At 39.6% G+C, this 20,896-nt stretch overlaps 1 protein-coding gene across 1 annotated transcript in view; it reads left to right on the top strand.

Annotated features, from left to right (window-relative positions):
* Positions 1-20,896, top strand: part of SYN3 (synapsin III) — a 1,385,441-nt gene that overhangs the window by 461,203 nt on the left and 903,342 nt on the right. The window lies entirely within an intron of this gene.

Below are 20,896 nucleotides of genomic sequence, written 5' to 3'. Positions count from 1 at the left end.
AAGTCATTTAAAAGAACATCTAACCAATACATATTAAAAACAACCAATCCATATGTGAAGTCGAATAGTCAATCCATACTTTAAAATTCATAATTTAAACATTTAATTCTATATGCCCATCCCATAGCTAGATGAGGTCTTTCACAGCACTTAATTATTTTATATCATAATGATCCCACTTTAACTGCCATGGCAACATACTATGAAATCCTTAGATTTGCAGTTTAAGGAGGGGCATTTAGAATTCTCAGCCAGAGAAGCTTCAGAAGAGCATCTCCAGACTACAAACCCCAGGATTCCTTGAGATGCAGCCATGAAAGTTAAAGTGGTACCACAGTGCTACAACTGCATGGTGTAAAAGGGTCTCTGGCCAAGATAAGGAATATGAAGATTGTTTGAGACACTGTGGACCATCAGTGTCTTACTGACAGCAGTAGAGGAGATGGTTCATACATGGCACATTCTTGTGGAGCTAAACTCTTAACCTATGAAGTAGGGGGAAATTTTTTAGTGTTATTCAAATGTAATGTGGATTGTATATGTGAACGATTCAGGTTCCTGACAGGTCAGCCAGCTGTGCAATGCAATTTTGACTCTTTTCAATGAAAAGTGTAAAATAAATTAGGCTTTTTGCTGCCTCTAAACTACTCTTGCTCTTACAAGTTTGGAATTTCTACACCTACAGTAGAAAATCTTTCCTGTTGTCTTGGATAGCTATAATATTCTGTGGGGTGCACACTAGTGGTGGGCATTTTATACTTCCAGTTTTAGAGTGTGTAGGTGTGCCGGTGTTTGTGTGTGCATGTGTACACACAGACACATCATCGAAGCACCATGTTGATAGAACTAAGCAAGGGAAACCATCCCAGAGAAGTGATGAATCTGCTATAAATTTTATTCCAGATTTTAAAGGAGCTAATCAAAGTGCTGATACCTATCACCAAAAAAGCTTCAGCATTTGGGAACAACTCCTTTAAAACTGCATCTATACTGCAGAAATAATCCAGATTGACACCACTTCAACTGCCATGGTACAATGCTATGGAATCCTGGGATCAGTAGTTTGTTGTGGCACCAGAGCTTTATGACAGAGTTGGCTAAATGTCTCCCAAAATTATAGTTCCCTTCATTCCATAGCACTGAGCCATGGCAGTTAAAGTGGTGTCAACCTGGATTATTTCTGCAGCATGGATGCAGCCTAAAATATGAAATAAAACCCTGACAAACCAGCTATTATCCTGATGCTGGAAGTCGGAAGCTTCTGGAATTTGAGAGGAATGGAAAAAGAGAGCAAGAGCTTTAATACTGCTAGAAACTACACAGCATTGGCTGAGGCAAAATTTTCCTGGAAATTGACCAAGAAAGCAGCAAAAGCCAATGGAGTATTCATTGCTGAAATTTCTAAGGAAGGATCTTGATTGCACCCCAAGGATGAGGTTCCTCCAGTTTTGGGCCTATTCTAGCCCATAGAGGTTTCCCATCCATTTGAACCCTATTCTTCCCTATGGGCCCCATCCCACAATTGCTTGGAGATCAATCTGCAATCTTCAGTCACTGACTGGAGATAACAGCAGGGATTCCTTATTGGATGTCTAATCATCTGTTGGACAATCAGGAAAAACAGCCAAACTCTAGAGACTATACATTTGTGTTTTTTTTTCTTTTTGATAATGAATCTTTTTCTAGAATAGATATGTTTTGGATTTTTAAGGACATGGTTAACTCTGCCAGTGTCAAATCCCCCCCCCATCCCCCACCACACACACTGCTACTGCTTCCCATTAGCAGTTTGGCACATTTTGTCTCACTCCTAAACAAAAGCTTGTCTGGCATGGGAGGCCCTACTAGCAACACTGTTGCTGTCAACATAGACTCTTGCTTCACAGGAACACGCAATCCCACTACCGTGGAAAGATAGTTCCACTGGTGCAAAAATATCCACACTCTTAAAAATCTAAAAGATATCTGTTCTAGAAAAAGGTTCATGATGATCTGAAAAAACAAATGTATAATCTCTAGACTTTATCTGTAAAGCTTTCCAACTGTTTATTAATCTAAAGTACTCTGTATATTTAAAAAGGTTTTATGTAGTCTTTCCTGATTGTCCTTAATACCTTTACTTGAACATTTAGCTTTGTTAGGATGGGTGTTTTCTTATGGAGTAAAATACCTATTTTGCTCCCTAAAACAAGAGTATCAGTAAATGTGAGAGTTCCATAATTTCTGTACAAAACCCCCACTTGCATAGAATAATTTTCCCAAACATTTCAAGATGTGTGGATTCACCAGGCACAAATTGCACATAATTCTCCCCTCTGTAATATTCTTCCTGACTGATTTTTCTGAGTGTTGGGCAACCGGTTTTCAGCCAGGAAACAAATAATACTTAATACTCTTTCCATCCCTTGTTCAATAAAATCTGGAGGGGCACACAACTGGCAGCCCTGCAGTGCATATTAGCACAGTTCCTGCATTATGTGGTCTGTGCTGTTTTGCCTTCCTCTTTCATCAAGAGACATTTTGTTGCCTTTGTGACAACCTTTGTTTTTACAAATATACAGGTTGAGTAAGGAGAGTTATGACACAGGTAGCAAGGAAAACACAGGCAGATATTGATATCCTCAAAGTAATATCAACTTTTTGGCATTGGTTCTTACAGTAAAGAAATCCTTCCTAATCTCTTTCTTGCAATTTGAATCCATTTGTTCATGTTCTAGTTTCTGGAGCAGCACAAAACAAGGTCACTCCATCTTCTACATGACATAACAAGTGGGATCTGCAACAAACTGTTGCAGTGTTTGGTATATTCTTGTTGAGGATGTTCCATTTCATTAGTCCGCCTGCATGATTTTATGGCTATCTATTCACATCCCCTCAGCAATCAAAACCCAGAAAGCATACCTAGTCTCCAAGGGTTGCTGGTAGCTTCAGTGCCAGTTAGGTGGTCAATCCATTCCAGGTTTTAGTTCAAATTTTAAAGGAGCTTGGCCACGAAAACCCACTGGACAAATCATACTTTCTCAACCACAGAGAAAAGCAAAGGAAATCCCCTTCTGAACCATTCTTGACCGTGATAGGGCTTGCCTTTGTTGTTGTTAGTTGCCTTTGAATTAGTTGCCTTTGAGTCGACTTAGACATATGGTGACATTGTGGATGAGACTTCTCCACGATCCCCTCTCCTCCATTGCTCTTGCTTAGGTCTTGTAGATTCAGGCCCATGACATTCCTACTTGAGTCTAGCCATCTGGAATATGATCACCCTTTCTTTCTACTTAGTTCCACTTTTCCTAGCATTATTGTCTTTTCTAATGAGACATGCCTTCTCATGATGTGGCCAAAGTACAAGAGCCTCAATTTAGTCATCTTGGGAGGGTTACAGACCACTGAAAAGTGGCAGTCTGCTGCCGCCACCAGTAGCAGCATCCGGGAACTGCAGCAGCCAAATGGCGTGGTTCCCAGACGCTGCAAAGAATGGATGTGAAAATCGCGCTCCTTCCTGCGCCCTGGAAGAGACGCCGCAAGTGCCAAAGCGCGCACTTGCGGCATCATTTTTGGGGCACAATGTGCGGACGCAGTGCGTCCGCTACGTCAAGAGGGCGGCGGCCATGTGGAACGGCCGCCGCCATTTCGTATGGACTCAGCCAGTATTAGGGTTAAGGGCGTCTGGAAGAGACTCCCCTTTCTAACCCTAGTATGGACGGAGTCTGTGCTAGGGTGCCCGTTTGTAACGAGCCTTGGTTTCCAGGGAGAGTTCAGGCTTGATTTGTTCTAGGATGCATTTGTTTGTCTTTCTGGCCATCCACAGTATCCTCAGCACTCTTCTACAGCACCACACTTCAAATGAGTTGATTTTCCTCCTATCCATTTTCTTTAAAATCCAGCTCTCACATTCATACATAGTTATGGGTAATACAATGGTTCACACAATTCTGACTTTAGTATTCAGTTGTGTATCTTTACATTTTAGGATCATTTCTAGTTCTTTCATAGCTGTCTTTCCCATTTCTAATTGTTTTCTGATTGCTTGACTGCAGTCTCTATTCTGATCAATATTTGATCCAAAGTATGATTAGAAATGACATGAAGGAAGACAACAGAAACAAATCCAAGTTGCTTAATTTATTTTATTGCTAGGGTTCAGAAACTTGGATAGTTTCTTTAAAGTTCAGACTACAATTCAAAGTAAATTCACTGTCCCACAGAAATCAGAACCCACCAACTGCTGCAATACTTTCATGTGCTTTTCCTAACTGAGTTCAGTTTCACAGCTACTATTGTGATACCTGCTTTTCTTGTTCTTTTATTCATGATCGTTTCCTTTTATGCTTATTGTTGCTTCATGGTTTTATTATTTTACTGTTAGTTTTGGACAATTAGTCAGAATGGAAAGGAATGGTATACACTGATAAAAACTGCCAACACATGTTTGAGATAGTCTCCACAAGCATCTAAAAGCTGAATTAGAAGTATTCAAACAGCAGGTAGATTAATTATGCACAGAAATAATAATATCTGAGTTAACAACATTGTTTAACTCTTTAAAATTCATTTCCATTTTCTCATTTGCTCCTCCTGAGTTAAAGATGAGCATCTGTTTCCTGATACATTTATTTTATTCTTTGCACAATAAAGAATGTTAAATATATTTCATACAGCAATAATTTGACTGTTCTCATTTTTTGCACATACTTTAAATGTTTCTTGGGGGGAAAAGAAAGCCAAAAAAACCCCCAAAAAACCCTCCACTAAAAAAGAAGGAATAAGCTGTTGGGAAATGTCCTGATTTTCCTAAACCATGGAGCTCTAAAAAGAAGCCAATCTTTAAAACATGGCAGAATGCAAATCTGTATAATGAAGATTGTATTGCAGGATTTTTACTACTGCACATGCTGTTATTTGAGAATTTAAAAACGAAAATGAGTTGCTTAGTGTCTTTCTGTTTGGCTAGCTCTAAAATAATTTCTTATACACACTTGCAATCAAACATTTATATTTCTGTTGTTTTCCTTTAACAGGGTCATTTTGCAGCTTGAATACACTAAAAAAGCTAAAATTCCCATCATCGGCATGTTACAGACCTCCTAAAAGTGGCGGTCTGTCAGCATTGCCGGTTGCTCTGCGAGAGAGCTGCAGCGGCCAAACCGCGCGGCTCCCTCGCGGAGCAAAAAGAAGCCCCAAAATGGCGCTTCTTTTCACGGCGCGCTAATGACACCGCAAGGCACCAATGGTGCACTCACAACATCATTAGCGCCGTGTGACATCCAGATGCTACATGTCCATGACATCAAGATGGCGGCACCCATGTGGTTTGTCACATAGCACTGTTTGCCACACTCTGTCTAGCCATTTGCAGCATGATAGTGCATTCAAGTGTCTCCTCTGGTGAGCAATTTCTATCATTGCTCCTGTTAGCAGAAAAGATGTCACCTTTTCCCCTTTTCAAGTCCTTATTGTTTCCATAAAATATGGATAGTAACACCAATGCCTCACAAAAGTGAACAGTAGGGTTATTTAAAAAATAAAATTGAGAATTTGTGTCTGAAAGGTTTGGAACTTTGCACATGAGAGACAGATGTGCAAGAATGTTCTTTTATCTTTGCATTCTATCCAGGCAGCTCAGAATAAATTGCTGTTCATGTGTAACTAATACCCTTTGGGTTGGTTGTATGAGCTGTACATAGCTGTTCAAATTCTGTTATGTAGTATGGTTATGATGAATGGATTTGTCAAGGTTAAAGATCTGAAATTTGTGGAACCAATTTATTGTGGATTGGTTAAATTTGTCTTCAGTTTGATCTCTATTTTGATAGCTTTACTGTTTATTAGTGAATCTCTGATTGTGACTACACCACTGTCTTTCCATATTTTAAAAACAGACATGTTTTCATTATGGTAAAATAATTGATGCTCAAACAATGGGTGTGAGGGAGAGGATGTGGAACAAAGTGTTTTGACCATGTTTGTCATATTATCAGCATGGATTTTAAATATGGCTTGGTTACTGTGGCTAACATGTTCCGTATTTTAAACAAACAAACAAATAAGAGCTCATGATGTTTATGGTGTACTGTGGCAATTTTGGCCAATGAATGTTATTGCTGATTTTGGCTATGTATCACTAAACTTAATTGAAAAACTGGAAAATATAATTTCAAGTTTGGAATTGTTAATGTACCCACAGTGGCTGGAAGATACTGAGGTGATTTGGAAAGCTGGGTTCTTTTTTCATCTTTTGCAATATTTTTTTTCTAATTGAGCTCTGTCATTTTAAAAGTAATTTGATGATGGAGAAATTAGGATACATGGAAATATGAATAGGATTTTTGGTAGAACCATCATTTAGAGTGTATTAATTTTTTTAGGAGGATTAAATTTGTTTTAGACCATCTCAATGCAGAATTGCAATTACTGAGGAATAGTGGATTGTCATCTTTAGCTATGTGTCTACTGAGATATTTGAAAGATGAAAAGGTGATTTGAATGATGATGATGATGATGATGATGATGATGATGATGATTACTATTATTCTTGATTTAATGGAATATTCCTAGACATTAATTTTGATTTTGTGAAAATGATCTTGAAACATGGATGTTGTTCAAAGTCTGTGGAATTTTTCTAATGTGGAGATTAAAAAGTTTGGTACTGTATTCTAGAGCTGGCAGATTAACAACAATCTATTACTAGAAAGGGGAGAAAAAAATAATAATGTGCAACAGAACATCCAAGATTGTGCCACTATAATTCACTGTAGATTCCCACTGACAAAATTCTTACATGCTCAAAGAATGTGGGAGATGATCTTTGCTCGATCTCCAGCAGCAAAGAGAATTATGTTGTGAGAAGAGAACCTGTTGTGTAATCTTTTATTAATTTTGTTCTAAAAAAGCAGGCTTTTTTGGGCCATCTCTTCCGGCCCATAGATTCTGTTAATAGTAGGCAAACAAGTAGTATCCCTGTCATAGATCTTATGGGTATGCAAAGGGATCTAATAGCACCTTGAAGACAAACTGAAGAATGAAGCTGGCAGCATGAGCTTTCATAGGCTTGAGCCTACTTCCTAGCATCTGAAGAAGTAGGGAAGCTCATGCTACCGCCTTTTTTCTTTCTATTAGACTCAAAGATGCTACTAGATCACTTTGCATACTGATTTTGCAGACTAGCATGGATAGATCTTAGGGGTGCAAGTAGAGCCTCATATCACTGCCTAGAAAATCCTCTGATGAAACTTGGAAACTCACGATGAACTATTCATATCAGCAAATCTCCCATTTTCTAGATCTCGTAACCTCCTGAATAGACATTTGTGTTACTGAGACTCCTCTAGTAACACTAGATAGATTACCTACTACTCAGTATTCTGTTTACCGTTTTTCTGGCCCTCCAGTATGTCACTGACTCAGCTGAATTGTCAGCCCCAGGTGTTCACTTTCCCCTTATTCAGCACCAGAGTCCGATTCAATAAGTGACAAAAATTAAGCTTAAGAGCTGAGTGAGGACTTACAGTTGATAAATCACCTGCTTTTTAATTAATTAACATATTAATCAATACGGTACATTTCAATATATTAGTAAAGGTGCCTCCTTGCAATGTTGAAGGAACAATAAGGACTTACATCATAATTGAGAAAGAACAAAATGGTTCATTAGGAATGCAATGTTTTATCTTTTTGTTTGCTAGTAACACACCAGAAGCAAAAGGGGCTAAAAGAATAAATGTGAATTTATCCTGCAGTTTCATCAAATAAGGTCCATGTCAACTAATCCACTTAATAATTCTCTTGATTAATCTACTGGGGAGTGCTTAAAGCCCTAATAACAATACAGTATGATCAAGAAATCTTAACTTCTATTCTATTCTATTCAAGTCATTAGATGATAAGCAATAAATTGCTCTGTGCTAGACTCATACTTTTTCCTCCAGTATTTGCTGCTATGGTAGTTTGCATTTGATGATGAAAAACACCCATAAGGGACAGCCAATTAAAATAAAATAAAATACATAGCTTAGAACTTCTTTGGACTTTTCCTCCTATTTGTGTGTTAATACCTGGAAATAAATGAAACCTTCTGGGAAAGGAATTTTTATGGATGTTGTACATAATCAGAAAGTGTGGTGGGATTACTTTATGAAAGTATGCTGGGAAATAATGAAAGATTTAAAGTACCTAAAATAACTACTATTAAAAGTCAGCAAGTTGTGTACAACCTACTGAGCTTTGCCATTGTAACAAAAAGTTTCAACAGGAAATAAATCCTAGGAACAAAAAGCAAGACAAGCAACTAAAGATACAAGAAACTGTAGACAAAGACAAAAAGAACAGCAGGTGGGTCTTATAGAAATGCTCTGGTAAATGCTGTATATTTTTCCTTGCCTTAATTTTCTTTCAGCTGCACTAGCAAATCCATGAGAAGCAATATTGCCATTAATAGAACATATTGAAAATGTTCAATGTACTTCCCATACATTATGGACCCATGGCCCTCCAAATATGATGTGCTGCATCACCCATCAGCTCCAGCAAGTCAAGAGTGAAGGATCATGGGATGTGTACTCCAGTAACTTCTGGAGGAATATATGTTCCCCATCCCTGTGATATCTTATCTCAGGGCATCACTAGGTGGTGCAGGGTGTTTGGGCCACACCAGGTGACACCTTAAGTGGGGGTGGCACTACTGCTCCCCAAATGCCTGCCTTTTGGTAGAAATGTGTTGTGGTGTTCACCTATATTGCTTTAAAATGCTGGAGATCAATAGAAGAGATGATGTGAGTAGGAAGAGGCTCAGTGGGAGGAGAAAGAAGAGACCCTAGAGGTGTGTGTGTGTGTGTGTGTGTGTGTGTGTGTGTGTGTGTGTGCGTGTGTGTATATAATTTTCTTTAAAAACATAACATCTCACCAAGTAGAAACAAAAATCCATCAGTGATACCTTTATTGGCCATAGTATACTGGAGAGGATATATTTTGCAGGCAGACAAAATATGTTCCCCAGCATACCATCTTGACTAAGGACTGAAACAACTTGCAGGCATCTGACTAACATCTCCAACTGTGTTTTTTCTTCTTCTCCTCCTGTTTGGTTTATAACATCTTGCCTGATGAAAAAGACCATGGAGCTTCAAAAGCTTGCAACAGGTATATTGTGCATTTCGGCTGGCCAATAAAAGTATCACTGATGGATTTTTGTTTGTACTTGTTAAATGGCCAACACAGCTACCGATGCACATGATCTCACCAAATGTTCACTTCAACACATGAAACTATGTACACATAAATACATTCATGCTGTGCTTATGATTTGTAATTTTGCTATTTGTTTGTCTCAGAACTATTACCATTACATTCAGTGATACATGGGAATTATGATTGATGGGTAACTTGTTTCTGCATGATGAAGTAGCAACTAAAGCCAAGAGTGCATTTTGCAAGTTTCAGATGATATGCTAGTCTAGAATCATAGAATTGGAGAATTGGAAGAGACCGCAAGGGCCAACCAGTCCAACCCCCTGCCATGCAGGAACCCTCAATCAAAGCACCCCCGACAGATGGCCATCCAACCTCTGCTTAAACACCTCCAAAGAAGGAGACTCCACCACACTCTGAGGTAGTGTGTTCCACTGTCGAACAGCCCTTACTGTCAGGAAGTTCCTCCTAATGTTGAGGTGAAATCTCTTCTCCTGGAGCTTGCATCCATTGCTCCAGGTCCTGTTCTCAGGAGCAGCAGAAAACAAGCTTGCTTCCTCCTCAATATGACATCCCTTCAAATATTTAAACAGGACTATCATATCACCTCTTAACCTTCTCTTCTCCAGGCTAAACATCCCCAGCTCCCTAAGTCGTTGCTCATAGGGCATGGTTTCCAGACCCTTCACCATTTTAGTTGCTCTCCTTTGGATATGTTCCAGTTTCTCAATGTCCTTTTTGAATTGTGGTGCCCAGAACTAGACACAATATTCCAAGTGAGGCCTGTCCAAAGCAGAATACAGTGGCACTATTACTTCTCTTGATCTACAGTAGACACTAAACTTCTATTGATGCAGCCTAAAATTGCATTGGCCTTTTTTAGCTGCCACATCACACTGTTGATTCATGTTCAACTTGTGGTCTACTTGGACTCCGAGATCACTTTCACATGTAGTTTTGTTCAGCCAGGTGTCGCCCATCCTATATCTGTGCATTTCATTTTTCGGCCCTAAGTGCAGTACTTTACATTTCTCTGTGTTAAATTTCATTTTGTTAGCTTTGGCCTAGCTTTCTAATCTATTCAGGTCATTTTGAATTTTGATCCTATCCTTTGGGATATTAGCTACTCCTCCTAGATTGGAGTCATCTGCAAATTTGATAAATATACTCCCAATTCTGTCATCCAAATCATTGATAAAGATGTTGAATAGCACTGGGTCCATCACAGAATCCTGTGGGACCCCACTGGTCACTTGTCTCCAGGATGAAAAGGAGCCATTGTTGAGCACCTTTGGGTCTGGTCGGTCAACCAATTACAAATGCATGTAACAGTTACTTTGTCTAGCCCACATTTTACAAGCTTGTTTGCAAGAATGTCATGGAAAACCGTGTCAAAGGCCTTACTGAAATCAAGATATATTATATCCACAGCATTCTCTTCATCTACCAAGTTGGTAATTTTATCAAAGAAAGATTTGTCTGGCATGACTTGTTTCTCTGAAACCCATGTTGACTTTTTGTAATTATGGAATTGCCTTCTAGATGTTCACAGACTCTCTGTTTAATTATCTGCTCTAGAATCTTTCCTTGTATTGATGTCAGATTAATTGGATGATAATTATTAGGATCCTCTTTTTTCCCCTTTTTGAAGATGGGTAAACACTGTTTGCCCTCCTCCAGTTTACTAGGACTTCTGTTCTCCAGGAGTTCTCAAAGATTATTGCCAATGGCTTCGATATTACCCTTGGATGTAGTTCCTCTGGCCCTGGAGACTTATATTCATTTAGATTAACAAGGTATCCCTGTACTATCTCTTTACTTATTCTGTGTTGAATTTCCCCTATTTTGTCTAGTCCTTTCTTGAGCCACAAAGACATCGCCACTGCCTAATATTCACAACCTGGTGTGACTCCAGATAAGATGAGTCAAATGTATTTTACATGGGTCTACTTTGGAGTGGGGGATCAAATTACAGTAGGACTGTAATGGTAACAGAACTGTTGAGATTCACAAGATGCATATGTGTCTTGTCCAAATATTTCAGTGGTTCCTCTAGAAGGGAGTGGAAAGATAGCAAAACACCCACCTGCATTCCAATTACAGAAGCTAACCAGCATGGCAGTAGAGATGGACTTGAACAGTGATGGCTGAGGGACTGGATTATTCAAAGCTGCTTGACTGCATTGCTGCCTCCCTCCCTGTGCACCCATTCCTTGTGGTAATTGCCTTACCCTGGGGTGTAATTGTTCACTAAGTTTCTTCTGAAGGAAGCAATGAGTTATTTTCATAGTTTTCTTCCCTGTGCAAAAAAAGTCTGTGAAAACCATACAGTTTTTGAACCCTATTCACAATTTGGAACTTGTTCTGCTCAGTGTCATTAGCTCAGGAAACTGCATTTTTTGTACAGAAAATAATATTTCTATGCTGAAAATACTGTTTGCTGTGCAGCACATGTTGTTTTCTATGCAAATAAACCATATGCAAATTCCCAATTTCAGCATCTTCTGTGCAAAAAACCCATAATCTGTTGTGTAGGAAATAATATTTCTGCACAGCAATATTGTTTTATGTGCAGATTATGTGTTTTCCATGCAAAAAAAACAACCATGTGTGAATTTTGTACAGAATAAGTGTCAAACTCCAAAGTTTCCTCCCTGTCCAGGATTTTTCTCATCAGGGTTTCTCAACACTCAAAATAATATTTTGAAAATATTTTTGAATATTCTCTCCATCCTTACGTTACTTATGGCTGGCATTCTCAAGCTGGATTCTAAGGCAACTGCTTATTTTAACCTTTAAGTCAGTAATTTGTTTAGGACCAGAACTTCCAATGGATTTACCATTTCCTCTGATTTCACCATCAAAGTCTGTGCTCCAAGTGTTCTTATCTTTAACACTGAAGTGTGAGTTACTATTCAGAGCCCTTTTGTCATAGGCACTGTTATCTCTGGAATTCCACCAGTCACCCAGATCATGTTATAACTCTGTCTCTTTGTTGAGATCTTGATAATGCCTGAATAGGCTCAATGGTGGCCCAATTTTCTAAGGTAATTTTGTGGAGGGAGCTCAATCCCCCATTTAGTTTTGGAGGGGATCAATCCACCTTTGTCCTCCTTTTCTTAGGTCCATGTCTATAAGCTTCCTCAAAATATCTTGCTGAACAACAGTGGGACAAGAAAACTGAAGCAGATTATCTTCACTTTTATTTCCATTTATGTTCTTTCAGATTTTTCAACATCCATTCTAAAGTAAAAAACACAACACTAAAAATGTCAAGCGCCAAATCAGTGGCCCTCTTTCATGAAACCATTTCAAGCTTGAACATCCAAAGATCACTGTAACTTTCCTAGCCACAGCCTCTCAAGAGAGTTCATGAACCCTAAATCATTTCCTGGGTCCCTACTGTGCAGAATATAACCCCCTGCCTTGTAATTGTGCACTAAACACTTTTGTTCTCAAACATATGACCTTGACTGATTTGACTGCCTATTACAAAGGCACTTCAAGACTGCACAAACATACACCTAAAAAAACCACTCATAATTTAGATGTGATTTTCCCATAGAACAAGTAATTATAAATCATTTTATTTCCTTTTCAGTTTTCCTGGAAGGGCTATTGAAATCTTTTAAAAAGTGGCTGCACATTAAATTACCACACAGTAAGATACTTCTCCCAGGAAGAGGAAAATAAGTTTTAAAAGACTTCCAACTGATTAATGCAATCTACGCAAACTGAAACTGTCCTCCAGAGAGAAAGCAGTAAAGGAACTCACACACACACACACACACATTTAAAGGAACTTTAAGACTTACATCACCAGAGGATCCAATTGTTGAAGGACTATGGTGATGTCAATCATACTCAGAGGAATCAGGGACATAACAACTGTTCCTAGAAGCATAGCAGTGAAATCCAAAGACATAGCCGTGTTAGTCTGGAAAACCAGTATTGAAAGGGATCTTGTAGTTCTTTTGAGACTAAATGAAAGAAAGAAGCCTGAGCCACCTTCCTCAGATGCATGGGGACAAGCATCTGAGGAAGCAGACTCAAGTCTATGAAAGCTCATGCTACCAACTTGTTTCTTTCAGTTAGTCTCAAAGGTGTTACAAGATACTTTTGCATGCTAGAGATATACTGTTAGAAGAGCATTCATAGCACACTTTCTCCAAGCCTCTCCTCAATTATATGTCGGGGGTAGGGTTGGCAGAACCACTTCTATCATTTGATTGAGTGAGAAAACTATCTTAGGCAAAAGATGCTGGATATTAGCCACAGCATCTCCCTGGCTTTTTCATCTTATCCTTATGGTTATTACTGTCTTTTGGAGTTGTATGCAACAGATAGCTAGCCCAGTACCTCCTAGACTAGCCTTCTACCCATAGGGTTGTTACAAGACTTTATCCCATGGCAAGTGCTAAGGTACAATTTGAAAACTGCTTCTCTATATGTATTGCATTGGGGTGCCATTTTGTCCTTTATCTCGCACAGCCAAATACGGGTCCATATATAATAATCATAACAATGGGCCCAAGATAATATTGTCTTTGAAATTCTTGTGGAGGCATGAGTGCACTCTTCACAATCATGAAGAGGTGTCACACAAAAGAGGGAACAGAAAACAAGACTAAATCTAATGGCCTCAGGTTACAGGACAGTAAATTTTGATTTAACATTAAATGAAATGTCTTGAAAGTAAGAACAATTGTTAACTTGTTTATTTATGGTGTAGGAATATTTTTAACTAGACTGGATCTACTGGGCTTTTTGTCAACAAATCATTCATCTGCAGAGCACCTTAGCACGTTCTGGACGGGCCCTATGGGGCGCCGTCGTTACGCACGAGGGGCGGCGCTTCCTGACGTGCCTTGCCCCTTGTGCGTAACGAATACGTCAAAATGGCGGTGCCGCATACAGATGGGTGCCGCCATTTTGATGTCGTGGACGCGCAGCATCCGGACATCGCGCACCGGAAGTGCCGTCGCGAGTGTGCGCCTAGCGCCTTGCAGCACCTCTTCCGGGGCTCAAGAAGAAGTGCCATTTTGCGCTTCTTTGTTGCTGCGCCCGGGAACTGCGTGGTTTGGCTGCTGCGGTTCCCGGACGCAGCAACTGGCAGCAGCGTGAGACCGCCCGTTTTGGGTGGTCTGTAACGCGCCCTTGCCTCCAGTTACTTCTGCTAAGCATATCTGAACCAACCCAACACCAACAAATAGATTGCCCATGATTTTCTAAAGCGAATGTTTAAAAAAGATATTTGAAATGCTACACTTTTATTTTTTACTTTTACTTCCCATTGCTTATATTTGTTGGTATTATGAAAATTGTACCCAGAAAAGATATTCCCCCCTTTGCCTTATACTAACCTGTATTACCATTAGTATAGCCTCCACTTTTCCCATCCTCCCACCTTTGCTTCATTAGTTCTTGTGTGCACGCATGAGTGCATGTTTGTTATGCATGTTGCTTATTTTCTTAATAAAACTAAATAAACTTAATTCTAACCTATTTTGAATTGCCTCTGGGAGTTCTTGTGATTTGGAACTGATATACACAGGGTTGATCTCAAGACTGACTATTGCCCCAGCCATGGTATTTTTATTAAAATGCCCCTAAACATATTAATTTGTGGGTGCCATCCCAGGACCCTAGCTTTTTATGTAACATGCCCACACATTATCCCAGCTTCCTTGCCACTGCAAACACTGCAGGCATATCCACTGGGAGTCGTTCACCTCAAGCAGCAATTTCTGGAACCTCTTCCCACCTTTTAGAAAGTCAGAGATGGAGGGGAGTGGAAGAGCCATGCACTTAAGGTATAGCTAGGATCCTCTTTCCTGCCCAGCCCAGAGATGTATCCCAACTGACCCCTCATCAGTCACTCACTAGCAGTGCCTATAACACAGATTGGCTTCTGGTTAAGAGCTGGAGAAACTAATAACAAACAAACACCAGGTCCGAAACTCCAAAACTCATTCTTGGTAGCTCTGAATATTACCACCAATGAAAGAAGTAATTGCCGTAGCAGCAGCTGTAACCACTGCAATATTTAAAGTGTATACAGATGGATAGAAGGATGTTTGAGGGAAAACACTTTCTTCTTGCACCTTTCTTAGTTATAGCTATACATTTTAAATATGTATTTCCCACCTTTCTCTGAATCTTACTCTGACCAAGATCCAGAGTGCAAAGTTCCTGCCAGACCAAACAGTGCTTTATACCATTGCAAGTGGAGAGCCAGCCCTTTGTAGGTCCTCAAGCAACTATCCTGTCAGACCAGATCTCTTTCAAGAGATGGTGGACAGCCTCTTTAGATGTATCTTGTAGCCCTATCATTCTAAAGGGGACCCTCTGAGTGTCAGCCACACAATTATTCCAGGAAGATTGGACAGGCAGAAGGCTTGCAAGAGTTTCCAGAACTCCCAGTGCAATGAGATAATTAGGCAGTGTGCTAGTAGATTAAACTTCATTGTAGACAAGTGCAAAGTAATACATATTGGAGGGAACAATTTAAACTCCTTGTATGCACTGATGGATTTTGAATTAGCTGTAACTTCTCAGGGAAAAGAAAAGGTCTTGGCAGCATTACCTTGAACTGAATGAAGGCACCCTTTCCATCAGCAATAGGTTGTGGAAAGGAAGATAGTAAAGGCACTCTATTGGTGCTGGCAACAGCATTGGTAAAGCTTATATAATGCCATCTGGAGTGTGTGTGTATAACTTTATAGCATAATATCTTGTCAGGTGCCATGGAGATCTACAGAGCAAATCCTAGTTCCTGAATCATCAACTGGAGAAGGAAATGACAAATAGATCCCTCTGAGACATTTGCACAACTTTCCATAATTTGCTTGGCCTCTAGAGTGTCAGGAGCTGAGTCTTTCAGCTTGCCTGCCATAGTTATTAGAGGCCAACTTTTCTTGCTTACATAGAATCATAGAATCATAGAGTTGGAAGAGACCGCAAGGGCCATCCAGTCCAACCCCCTGCCATGCAGGAAATCCAAGTCAAAGCATCTCCGACAGATGGCCATCCAACCTCCGTTTGAAGACCTCCAAGGAGGGAGACTCCACTACACTTCAAGCGAGTTTGTTCCACTGTCAAACAGCCATTACTGTCAAGAAGTTCCTCCTAATGTTGAGGTGGAATCGAATCTCTTTTCCTGGAGCTTGCATCCATTGCTCCAGGTCCAAGGCGCGTTACAGACCGCCCAAAACGGGCGGTCTCGCATCACTGCCGGTTGCTCCGTGAGGGAGCTACAGCAGCCAAACCGTGTGGCTCCCTCACGGAGCGAAAAGAAGCCCCAAAATGGTGCTTCTTCTTGCGCCCTGGATGGGACGCTGTGAGGCGATACTCGCGCACTTGCGATGTCATATCCAGGGCACGATGTGTGGACGCTATGCGTCCAGCACGTAAAAATGGCAGCACCCGTGTGTATAGGGCACCACCATTTTTACGTCCCCGTCACATGCTAGGGGTTAGGCCAGTGTGGATGCTAGGTCCTTGGCCAACCCCTACCACGTGATGGGGGCGCCGCAAAGGCCCGTTTGTAATGGGCCCTAGTCTCTGAAGCAGCCGAAAACAAGCTTGCTCCCTCCTCAATATGACATCCCTTCAAATATTTAAACAGCCCTCATATCACCTCTTAACCTTCTTTTCTCCAGGCAAACATCCCCAGCTCCCTAAGGCATTCCTCATAGGGCATGGTTTCCAGACGTTTCACCATTTCAGTTGCCCTCCTTTGGACATGCTCCAGTTTCTCAATGTCCTTTTTGAATTGTGGTGCCCAGAACTGGACACAATATTCCAGGTGGGGCCTGACCAGAGCAGAATATAGTGGCACTATTACTTCCCTTGATCTAGACACTATACTTCTATTGATGCAGCCTAAAATGTAAGACAGAATACACTTGTCCCTCCATATTCGCTAGGATTAGGGGCACAAGCCCCCTGTGAATATGGAAAAACCACAAATAACAAAAACACCATGTTTTTACCTGAGAGGACACCTCTTTAGGAATCTCTAAGTTCTCCAGGGCAACTCTGTGGTCAATGTCTAACAGACACTGACCATAGAACAGCACTGGAGGAGCTACAAATGCCTAGTGGAATATTCTCTCTAGGAATCTCTAGGTCTTTCAGTGCAAAGTTTAGTTAAAGTTGCCCACTGAGCTGCAGTGGAGGACCTAGATATTCCTAAAGTGAACATATTAATCAAATCCGTGAATAATCAAATCTGCAAATATCAAAGTCACAAATATGGAGGGATGAGTGTATTTTGTTGTTCTTGTTATTTGCCTTCAAAACTTGAGACCAAGTTGTGGAGGCACTACCATAATATTTTCTTTGTAAGAGTTGTTACCATTGCCTTCCTCTGTAATGGAGACGGTATGGCTTGCTAAAGGTCAGCCAGTGGCTTTCAATGACAGAGCTAGTATATGAATCCTAATCTACCAGAGTTCTAGTACAACACTTAAACTACTACAATATGCTGGCTCTCAGGGAAAAATATGCAAATTGTTAGCCTAGACTGACTAGACACCATCTCCAGTGATCTGATTGGAACAAGAAAAGCTATGATTACAAGGCAGTAAAATTCATTTCTCCATTTGAGAATCCCAAAGACCCCTTAAAAACCTCAAGCCTGTCTTTATCCAGGGTAAACTTCACAAGCTACTTGCTTGGAATATTGTGATATAGTAGCTCTAATCACATATTGGGAAACAGTGTGTTACTCCAAGCATTGCTAAATGGTTATCAGTAAAAGATGCATTAGATCACTAATCTTAATAAGGGGAAGAAATAACTATGTAGGGAATCTTGCAGAGTGGATTGTAAAAATATACTGAACAGTTTTCAAATCCTTTTGTCTGCAAAGGTAGTTGTCTTGGCAACACATATGCATGTCTGTAGGAAACAGAGAGGGGGAAACCACAACTAGTTTTTTTAAAGATGTAAGCCCTCTAATATGGCATTTATGTGCAAGTTTTAAAAACAGGCAGTTTTGATGCCTACAGAGACAGACATATGTGCTCTGATCTTACTGAAGAATAAAGATTCTCAGATTTACACTAGGAGGCTAAACTATGTGGCATGAAAACATTCAGTCTTTGAAGTCTTTTCCAGGTTGGTCTACAATTCACTTCAAGAGACTAATACAATGGTCATGGATGGTCCTGCTTTACCTATCATGTGTGTATAAATCTTAAACAAAAGTTTTGAACAACTATCCCACTATTCCTCTACTCTGCTCTGTTTGTTTTTTGGGTTTTTTTAAATAATTTTTATTGAGTTAAAAAAATACATCATAACAACACAAACAAACAAAAGAAAAAGTGTGTGTGTGTGTGTGTGTATACACACACAGACGACCAAGACATAGACAACCTCTACACATCTCTACCAAACATAACTGTACAAAAAAAGAGACAAAGAACAAAGAAGATATAATGATTCCCTGAATTCTAACCAAGTCATAATAATATCAATATTAGATACCATACATATCTACTTAGTTTTAGATTACGTGGGGCATAATGCAACTTATAAATTGGGTAATTATAAGCAAATCACAAAAGTTATCTCTTTCTATATACAATATTTGTCCCTTGAACCTCTTAAAGCTACATTTCACATATATGTATTTCCATATTGTCCTTTACTTAATACTTCCCTATATAATTATAGAAGTGTTTTCAGACTTTCTCACATTTCTCCCAGTCTTGACCTCTCAGACTGATAGTAAGTTTGTCCATCCGTACCGATTCCAAAAGTTTGATCAACCAAATATCAGTGGTAGGGCAGTCCTAGTCTAGCTCTATCACAGTGCTCTATGGAGCCGTTTAACATGAGGCGGTAGAAGCTGTTCAGCAATTTCTAGACAGGGGGTTTCAGAGGGTGTTCTGACAAGGCTACCAAGAAAGAGCTACAATAAAGCAGACAAGAGGGATTTTTGAGAAGAGAAGAGGCAGCCACGGATGAGACCACGACCGCTTCTTTGTTTTCCCCAGGAAGGGGGTAGAAGAACGTCTCCAACTTTTAAACTCACTGTTCAGTAAAGTTAGTCTTTGGACTATGTTCTTTTTTTCTTTTTTTTTTTTTTTTTGGCAGAATTATTAACCAAGCCTTGATAAAACACAATTTCTATAAAATAACTTGGAAGAAAGAAAAAAAAGCATGCCCTTTAAAGTGTTTGGGTTTTGATAAAGCAAACTAAGGTCCTGTACACACTGAGCTGGCATGGGGGCAGAGTCAGGGCATAGCATCCTCATGACACATGCCCAACTCTAGCCTCCAGGGTGCCCTGATGCCGTTGCAGCGTCCACAGGTTGCAGCGTCATGGCATGCCTCAAGCGAGGGTGTCCATACAATGCAGCGCCGAAGGAGTGCCATATAGCCATGGCAATGCAACTTTTAGCGGCTCCTTTTTGTGCCCCTGAAAGGCTGGATCAGGGCCACCGTATGAGGTTACAGCAGCCCTAATCTTGTAACCCCTAAGTTACAGCCCCTAGTTTACTAGTAAAGTTGGATTTTCTGATCTTGTGCCACAAGAGATATTAGGGATCGGCAAGTACACTTTGGCTGGGCCACTGAATCCCTTGATTTTTAAAATGAATACTTCCCCTTCCTCTCATCAAGGCTTTCCTGTCCCCTCTGCTCCCAGAAACAGGAAAAGCTACCCTTTTAGACCTTTTTAGACTAAAATAATAACCATTGCAAAAATAAAAAGTAATCATCAGTAAAACATATAAAGAACTTACAAAAAACTTGTAAGTATAATTACATGAAATATAATTAATTAATTAGTAATGTATAGTATAGTGCGTTAAAGAAATTCAACATAATTTAAGAACAATTTAAGAAGCAAAAAGTTTGAATAATCCAGAATAATTATTAAAAACAATTACTTTCCAAAGGCACTGATGAATTCACAAGTTTCAGCTTTAATGGTTAGAAAAGGAAAGCTTAGTCAAAATGTTCAGTAAGTGCTGAAATGCTGAATATTTTATTTTATTTTATTTATTGGCATTATTTCATTTATGAGTATATTTCCTAATAATAATAATAATAATAATAATAATAATAATAATAATAGGTTTTATTTATATACCACCCAATCACTGGGAATCCGAGCGGTTTACAACAGAGGGGATAATAGACGGTTCCCTGCCCTCAGGCTTACAATCTAAAAAGACACGACACAAAAGGAGAAGGGAATGGCGAGGGGGAAGGGGATCAGGTCCAGCATTTTTGGCTCCCTCTGAGGCCTGGACCAAGGCAGATGGACCGGAGGGAGGGCTCTTTTTCTTTGAAGTCTTCAACTTCTACATTATTTGGGTCATTCTTGCTTATGCAAACTTAATACATTAATGTATCTCATGTAATGGTAAAGTTTAATGTTAAAATGAACATAATTTTGATGTGACTGTTAAATGTTTTTACTTTAAATTCTATTGTTCTCTCACTCAATTTCACTTTAAGAACATGAAACTATGTAAATGTAAATACATGTAGGATGTGTGTATGACATTGTAGTTTAAAGGAGTAATTTTAATTTTGCAAGTTGTTTATGCCATTACTATTGCCATTACAGTCAGTGATATATGGGAATTATTATTTATGAGTAATATTAGTACAAAAAATATTATTAAGGATCTGTATAGTCTCGTGTGGGAAGTGGTCTAGGAGGGTAACACAGTGAGTCATCACACTGAGT

Source organism: Sceloporus undulatus, chromosome 5 (genome assembly GCF_019175285.1).
Source record: "Sceloporus undulatus isolate JIND9_A2432 ecotype Alabama chromosome 5, SceUnd_v1.1, whole genome shotgun sequence".
Taxonomy (NCBI): Eukaryota; Metazoa; Chordata; class Lepidosauria; order Squamata; family Phrynosomatidae; genus Sceloporus; species Sceloporus undulatus.
This window is presented reverse-complemented; position numbering and strand designations above follow the sequence as displayed.